The sequence below is a fragment of the Rutidosis leptorrhynchoides genome, chromosome 4 (genome assembly GCF_046630445.1).
Source record: "Rutidosis leptorrhynchoides isolate AG116_Rl617_1_P2 chromosome 4, CSIRO_AGI_Rlap_v1, whole genome shotgun sequence".
NCBI classification, from domain to species: Eukaryota; Viridiplantae; Streptophyta; class Magnoliopsida; order Asterales; family Asteraceae; genus Rutidosis; species Rutidosis leptorrhynchoides.
The window spans coordinates 612,750,666-612,759,375 of record NC_092336.1 but is presented as its reverse complement, the minus strand read 5'-3'; the positions used below and the strand labels follow the sequence as shown (position 1 = coordinate 612,759,375).

General features: G+C 32.2%; 1 long non-coding RNA gene and 1 pseudogene across 2 annotated transcripts; both read right to left on the bottom strand.

Annotated features, from left to right (window-relative positions):
* Positions 1 to 5,700: 5,700 nt before the first annotated feature.
* LOC139843027 (uncharacterized) lies at positions 5,701 to 6,579 on the bottom strand (annotated as a pseudogene).
* Positions 6,580 to 6,582: 3 nt separating this feature from the next.
* Positions 6,583 to 8,436, bottom strand: LOC139904059 (uncharacterized). Of its 2 annotated transcripts, none has more exons than XR_011778639.1 (4): positions 8,068 to 8,436; positions 7,510 to 7,834; positions 7,109 to 7,254; positions 6,583 to 6,925 (listed from the first exon to the last, which is right to left on the bottom strand). It is a non-coding gene; the product is annotated as an uncharacterized lncRNA (long non-coding RNA). The 2 variants fall into 2 exon arrangements; XR_011778638.1 differs by having other exon boundaries at positions 6,583 to 6,849.
* Between the last annotated feature and the right edge of the window lie 274 nt (positions 8,437 to 8,710).

Genomic DNA, 8,710 nt, shown 5'->3' with positions numbered 1-8,710 from the left:
TTTGAGAATTAAAGTGGACTTTTTCAAGTCTAAAATTCATGAACTTGATTTTTGAAAGATAATGCCATTTGAAACTTGTTTAATTGCTAGTAATGATTATTTTGACATGTTATTTGAGTTGAATGCTTATGAACTTGGCGAACATTTTCGTATATGCTTATTTGAAAAAGTGTAGATTTGATAAAAATATGAAAATGAGCATAAGTTTGATATAAATTGGACATGTTATTGTAATTATTTTGATTTAAGCAAACACAAATATGTTTGGAAACTTTGGTAAAATTTAATCATTTTCACACAAATCACCCTCAATAATTTAAATTGTTACTGATTTCTTGCAAATGAGGGCATTGCAAGATCTTAAGTGTGGGAAGGGGTTAAATTCTTTCGGATTTTAAAATTTTTACTTTATACACTTGGTTACCATTAGAAATACTAGTAAAGTAGTAGTTGTATTAGAATCTAGTGCTCTCTGATAATAAAGAACAGCCCTAGTCTTATATACTGACTACCCAATTCTAGTAAAATTTTTCAAAATTTTCAATTAAATGAACTCAAAATCATGTTTATACATATTTATGAACGATAAAACTAGGTGTTAACACCGAAATTATTGTTACCTCGGAAATGACATAAATTGAAAAACAAACCAAAATGTTAGAATTCATTTAAGAATGGAATAGAGGAGAACAAAAAGGCAATAAAAAGGAAAATAAAAGCCAAGTGTGGGAAATTTTACTAAGTTTTTCAAAACATATATCACATATTTTTGTACAAATAACTGAAAATACTTTTGCTTTGGACTAATCTAAAAAGTTTTGCCCGATGAAAGAAAAGAAGAGATGGATCTATACGATGAATCAATTCCATCATTAAAAGGAAGTAAAGTCTTTCGAAAAAGAAACGCGCTTCTTGATTTAGGTCATGAAGTTGTCATCCAGACCAGCTGTAGGTTGACGAAAAACCTAGAAAAGTCATCACTAAAATCAGCAAGAAATCCACGGACCTCAGCATTAAACAGGGTCGCCAAGTGGTCAGATTTATCCTAACCATGAGAAGGATTTATCTCGTACAATGGGGGGCACCGTGCAAATTAGCTTGATAAGACTAATGAATCAGATCCCCAGAAAGGATAATCTCCTTAAAGATCAAAAATCAGCTTTTAAGACTGATATTACTCAATCCTAGAGATTGACCTTAAAGATTGAGAATTACAAACTCATGGAATTCGATGATATCTAAACTCGAGCTTGAACGAGAAAATATTTTGATCAAATTATAAACCGATTTGTTTTCTGAAAACTCATTTTCAATGCGTTCATTACCATTGAACGTAAAATCCTAGGAATTCACCTGAAATTCATTAGGTCACCTGAACTAAATCGGGTGTCAACCGTAAGAACGGTGGTTGCATAGCATGGTCAAAGACAGGACCTTGTGCCAGACCGAAAAAATTATAAGGGTGAGCTTTACTATTGCTCCTACAAAGGATAGTAATTGCGTCCGACACGTTAAAAGACCATAATTAAAAGCATGTCAGAGGACATTGCCTTAACAGTTGCTTGTTCAACGCTTTCCTTTACAACCGGACGGTAGTTTATCGAAAGGTAATATACGGAGCAAGTAAACTGGACGTGTTGCTTTCCTAATACAAGGTTAGCAAGTGGGTGACACAAAACCGCAAGTTTTGAGCTAAAATTTTCAAATCTGAAACCCACCAAACCCACAAAAAGAACTTGCAAACACCGGTGAAGGGTTATTCCGAAAAACTTATCTAGGGTAAAAGCTAGATTTAATTTTCAAAAGATCAAATGTTTTCATAAAGATCCAATTTCCTTAAAGGATCTAAATTTTTATAGTCATATGGGACTGTAAACCACAACGTTACTACCATTGTTTATACCGCCGTAAAGAAATCACTGATGTACAAAGTGTGAAGAATAAAGAAGTGATTCTTGTATTTCAAGACTATATTGCTTGAGGACAAGCAACGCTCAAGTGTGGGAATATTTGATAATGCTAAAAACGAACATATATTTCATAGCATTATTCCTCAAGAAAGACAAGCTTTTAGTTGCAATTGTTCTATTTACAAGTGATATTCGTTTAAATAATAAAAGGTGAAGACAAAAGACAGATTAGACGAATTGAAGACGCAAACGACCAAAAAGCTCAAAAGTACAAAAGACAATCAAAGAGGTTCCAATTATTGATGAGAAACGTCTCAAAATTACAAGAGTACAAGATTCAAAACGCAAAGTACAAGATATTAAATTGTACGCAAGGACGTTCGAAAATTCGGAACCAGGACCAGAGTCAACTCTCAACGCTCGACGCAATGGACTAAAAATTACAAGTCAACTATGCACATGAATATAATATAATATATAAATAATTCTTAAAAATTATATATATATTATATTATTATTTAAAATCGTCGGCAAACAAAGAGCCAAGGCTGAATGAGCTGTAAAAACGAACTCCGCGACTTGCGGAGTTCGAAGGCTAAAAGAACCGCGACTCGCGGAGCCCCAAAAAAATGAAAATGCCTATAAAAGCCAACGCAGTTCGACGAATTTTAATATCAATATATATCCATCCATCTATCTATACGTAATATTTATATTTATAATTTATATTTTAATTTTAATTTTAATTTTAATTTTAATCCTAATAATAAGGGTATGTTAGCGAATGTTGTAAGGGTGTAAGTCAAAATTCTGTCCGTGTAACGCTACCCTATTTTTAATCATTGTAAGTTATGTTCAACCTTTTTAATTTAATGTCTCGTAGCTAAGTTATTATTATGCTTATTTAATCCGAAGTAATCATGATGTTGGGCTAATTACTAAAATTGGGTAATTGGGATTTGTACCATAATTGGGGTTTGGACAAAAGAACGACACTTGTGGAAATTAGACTATGGATTATTAATGGGCTTTATATTTGTTTAACTAAATGATAGTTTGTTAATTTTAATATAAAGATTTACAATTGGACGTCCCTATAAATAACCATATACACTCGATCGGACACGATGGGCGGGGTATTTATATGTATGAATAATCGTTCATTTAACCGGACACGGGAATGGATTAATAGTCACTAGAATTATTAAAACAGGGGTGAAATTATGTACAAGGACACTTGGCATAATTGATAACAAAGTATTAAAACCTTGGGTTACACTCAGTCGACATCCTGGTGTAATTATTAAACAAAGTATTAAAATCTTGTTACAGTTTAAGTCCCCAATTAGTTGGAATATTTGACTTCGGGTATAAGAATAATTTGACGAGGACACTCGCACTTTATATTTATGACTGATGGACTGTTATGGACAAAAACTAGACGGACATATTAAATAATCCAGGACAAAGGACAATTAACCCATGGGCATAAAACTAAAATCAACACGTCAAACATCATGATTACGGAAGTTTAAATAAGCATAATTCTTTTATTTCATATTTAATTTCCTTTATTTTATATTTAATTGCACTTCTAATTATCGCATTTTATTTTATTGTTATTATATTTAATTGCACTTTTAATTATCGTACTTTTTAATTATCGCAAGTTTATTTTATCGCACTTTTATTATTCGCAATTTCATTATTGTTATTTACTTTATGCTTTAAATTAAGTCTTTTATTTATTTAATATTTTACATTTTGTTTTAACTGCGACTAAAGTTTTAAAATCGACAAACCGGTCATTAAACGGTAAAAACCCCCTTTATAATAATAATATTACTTATATATATATTTGTATTTTTATAAAATTAAATTAATATAGCGTTAAGCTTTGATTAAAAGATTTTCCCTGTGGAACGAACCGGACTTACTAAAAACTACACTACTGTACGATTAGGTACACTGCCTATAAGTGTTGTAGCAAGGTTTAAGTATATCCATTCTCTAAATAAATAAATATCCTGTGTAAAATTGTATCGTATTTAATAGTATTTCCTTGTGAAATTTAATAGCTATTTTATATACACCTCGCATAACATCAATACATGTGCTGCTTTATAACTGATTTACAACTGTTTTATTCAATGCTTTTACAATCTATATTTTTGAAATACATGAGATGCTTTTATAAATGTTTGACGAGATAGACACAAGCAAAACATTCCTCGAATGAATTATTATGCAGACAGAAGTTCTGTGAATTATTATTGAATTAGTTGGACGTTATAATTGTCACTAATTGTTGTGAATATTTTCCCATGATTATTATTGCTTGGTAACCTAAGAATTAGAAACGGGTATGACCCTAATTCACGCGAATCCTAAAGGTAGCTACCGGGTTTAACATCCCCACCCAGAATGTTCACTAGACGGAAGGACTAGTGGGCGTGGTGTTTAATACTTCGAAGTTTATATATTATACAGACGAGATGTTCTGTTTTGGGGATATTATTGATGCGCATTATATGTTAAGGTCGGTTACCAGGTTGAGCAATGAAATCAAATTGAATGTTATGTATCGAGAGAATGATTTTTATACACAGGTTATGTGTATTATTTTTGTGCACGAGATATGTGTACGGTTATTTAAAAATCGCGAGGCAACCTACGGGGGAGAAAAGGATACGAACCTACTCTGCTAAGCATTATGAAAAATGGTTTTGTACACGAGATAGGTGTACTGTATTTAAATCTTGTGGTCTATTAAAATGATGAATTTTATTGTTTATGATAAACCTATGAACTCGCCAACCTTTTGGTTGACACTTGAAAGCATGTTTATTCTCAGGTATGAAAGAAATCTTCCGCTGTGCATTTGCTCATTTTAAGGATATTACTTGGAGTCATTCATGACATATTTCAAAAGACGTTGCATTCGAGTCATTGAGTTCATCAAGATTATTATTAAGTCAATTATAGTTGGATATATTATGAAATGGTATGCATGCCGTCAACTTTCGATGAAATGAAAGTTTGTTTTTTTAAAACGAATGCAATGTTTGTAAAATGTATCATATAGAGGTCAAGTACCTCGCGATGTAATCAACTATTGTGAATCGTTTATAATCGATATGAACGGGTCCTTTCATTCACATCGACAAATTTGACGGGTTTACAAATCGTCTGGACGAAAGGAACGAGAAAGGTCCTACTTAAATATGTTTTTTTGTCTCACGACTTGTTGATCGGTAGGTTGTTTTGCTTGTTTTGTTGATTATTTAGTTTTTGTTTCCTCATTGTTAGGTTTCCATAGTTTAGTTTCTATGGTTTTGCTTCGCTTTAGATTTTGTTTCGTCCTAGTTTCGTCAGGTTCTAGCCATTTTGGTTGTGATTAGGTTCGGTTGAAGTAGGCGTCGTTTTGTGACATTTACTTCTTTTGAGCCTTTTCAGGTTTTTTCACCAAAGTTAGTCATTGTTAAATTCTAATCAAGGTATTGACCATGATAGTATCGTACCCACGTCTATCATGGTCAATACCTTGATTAGAATTTAACAATGAATCTGAATCAGATTTTTAACAATAATAATACATCCATCAGATTTTTTATTTCTATTAAAAGTGTAAATATGATTAGCGGTAGCAGTTGATTTGATACAGTTGGTTTCAGTTTCGCTTTAGGAATAAAAGTAATGGAACATCATTGTCCAAATACAGGGAAGGATTAAAGTGGCTTATGAGCTCCAATCAACTATCTCCATACATCAAAGTGAAATATGACAAATCTATAATACATACATTAAGGCAATGAGATGTCGTATCGAAGACTTATAACTTAACAATCAAATTTATTCAAATGGTCATAATAAATGAAGAGAATCGTGTTCTCCATTCATGTATACCTAAAATCATATCCATTTCATAATGATATAATGAAAAAATTAAAGTATACCTATAAGAAATAGGCTCCTTAAATATACAGATGCTGCAACAAAACAGGCTCTTTAAATATCGAAGACCATTTGAAACATAAATGAAACGACCATTTTAGAACTTTTTAACACATGTGCGTCTGCATCTAAGGGGGGAAAAGGGAAAGAAGAAAGGTACTTTGGGTATCAATGGAATGACCAGGTTTGTGCTCGTCTTCTCCAGGTACAAAAACATTGGGGCAGGTCTGCAGAGGATCCGATAATGCCTTTGATATTTTAGTTGCTTTACATGTCAATAATTTTCGATAATCTCCCATGGCTTCTTCAGCTTCTAAAATATCTATACCGATTGATAGCCCAAGGGCATCTATGATCATAAACAAAGTACACAAAGAAAGACTATGTTGCTTTTCTCAATGAAGAGATTCTGAATGGATAATAGACCATACCTCAATTCTAATACCACATCCTCGTAAAAGGACCGCAATGGCAATGGTCTCTTCCTTCAGATGCACGTTTCGCATTAAAAGGATGACAAACCAAACTTTTAGAGATTTCCTTGGATAACTCATTAACAATTGTTGCAGTAAGCTTTGCCTCTACAGCATTATTCAAGAGGTTGTGCTTGTAAAAGTAACATGTTATACTTTAATGGGTCTGTTCCTGGAGTATATCCACTTAGTTTAGGCCCTTTCACAACAACCCCACATTTGTGCTCCGTTGAATACCTAAAAGAATCTAAGAAAGAATAAGAAATTTATAAATCGACATCATCATCAACACTGCGTATTTTAGAATCTGTCTAAGGATAATTTCAACATATTATATATTTTTTAAAGCTTATAAGTTTAGAGGTATCTTCATTAACATGTTGTTTACATCATATCCGACTCTTACTTCATACTCATAAAAGATGGTACCTTCATTTTATCAAGTATTGCATATAAGATGCATGGGCCATTCTTCTTCAAAATGCTGATTGGCTCTTCTGCTGGTAACTGCTCTGTATAATCATCCAGGGTTGCAAAATTCGACTGATAAGCTAACCAAATTGGAAAATATTACATGTTCTTCATATTCTGCTGGTATCAAATGATACTCAATTTTCAGAAGCAGACATCATATTCATTAATAAATTATAAGTAACATTCTTATACTATAGCATTGTAATTGTAATTGTAATTGTATGACAAAGTTAAGAGTAGAAAATAGAAAAGTATATTATAAACCAAAATCAAGAGAGGATTGTTGAATGTACATACTTTGAAAGTAATATCCCCTGGTGCCATATCCGATCAGCGCCCATCGATTCAAAAGTGTCTCGACCATTGTAATACACTCGAGGGTTATAACCCAATAGAGAAAGATGAGAGGTGTCACTTCCGCAGCCCAACGTAAACTTTAGTAACTATAGTCACCAAAATATAAATATAAATAAAATTAAATAAAAACATCGTTGCTTTTTTTTTTTTTTATCACAATCTACTCAAAATGATAGCTAAGCTTATATTTCATTCTGACCTCCCCCAATGGTTTTGCAGGGGCTTATTGAAAACTAAATATTTATTTACTCGTTCCACATATGGTACAATAACTAAGCTTATTAACAAAGATTTTAACCTTAATATATACCAAAAATAAAATTAATAAAAACCTCCAGTACCTTTTCTTTGTATACCAGTTGGAAACATGTTTGTGACTGTGCTATCAACCTCCAGAAACATAGGCAAAGCACCTTCCAAACTCAGATGCTTTCAGACGGTAACAAAATCAGTTGACGGTTACATATAAATAATATCTTGTAAAAGCTACTAAGCAATTAAACCATAAGCTTGTAAATTTGGCCCTAATTTCATGTATCAATTACTGTAAACAAATAAAATATGTAGCATAAACCCTAATAATAATGACGTACCACTATGAAGTGGTTGATAATCGTCGCTTGCTTTTGCTCAAGAAAGATGAATTCGATAGAAAAATGCATATCCCTTGCAACAAATATTCAATGTTAATGAAGTTACATCATCACAATCTTGTAAACAACATAATCAATTTACATAGTATAGCAATTATATTTAATTATTTAAGGATCAAATAAAAAAGAAGAAATTTGTTGCATCCATCTGCAATTAAAACCCTAATATTTAAAATACAACAAAACATAAATTGATTCATCAATACGTTTGTGAAGAACTGATATTAAAAATGTATGTTTACTTACATATTTGTTTTGACAGTAAGGATGATTGAATTGTCTGATCGAAGAGAGATAATCTTCTAACAGGGCTTGGTTTTTTGGTTATATCAATCGCATCTGATTTACCACAATTCATATAACCATATATTAAAACGTTGAATCAATTAATATATTAGGGTTTGGTAGTAGATGGATCGCAGATGCGCTGAAGAAGATGAAAGTCTTGGGAATACTTCTGCGTGATTTTGGCTACACGATCTGAGATGTCTACGTAGATTATTTGTTGATCAATTGGGGATAACTGTGATTAAACTTGTGTGAATTTAGTTTGAGAAGAGAGGCTGGTTTTGGGTATGAACGTAAGGTTTGTGACAGCTTGGACTGATTAAGCGCTAATTGTGATTAACACGGAGATTAACACGGGATTAAGATTCACTAATGGCATGACACGTCATCAAATCCTTCATGATTTATAACATGTTACTGGCCTTTAAGAGCCCGTGCGTTGCATGGTGACTCTTAATCAAACAAACTGGAAACGAAATTGTGTATGAAAATAAAACTAAATCAGTACAATTTCTTGTTATGCATACAAAAAGAAATATGACTATAAACCCTAGCCCATATTACAAAATACTATAAGGGAATATTAATGACACACAATAAA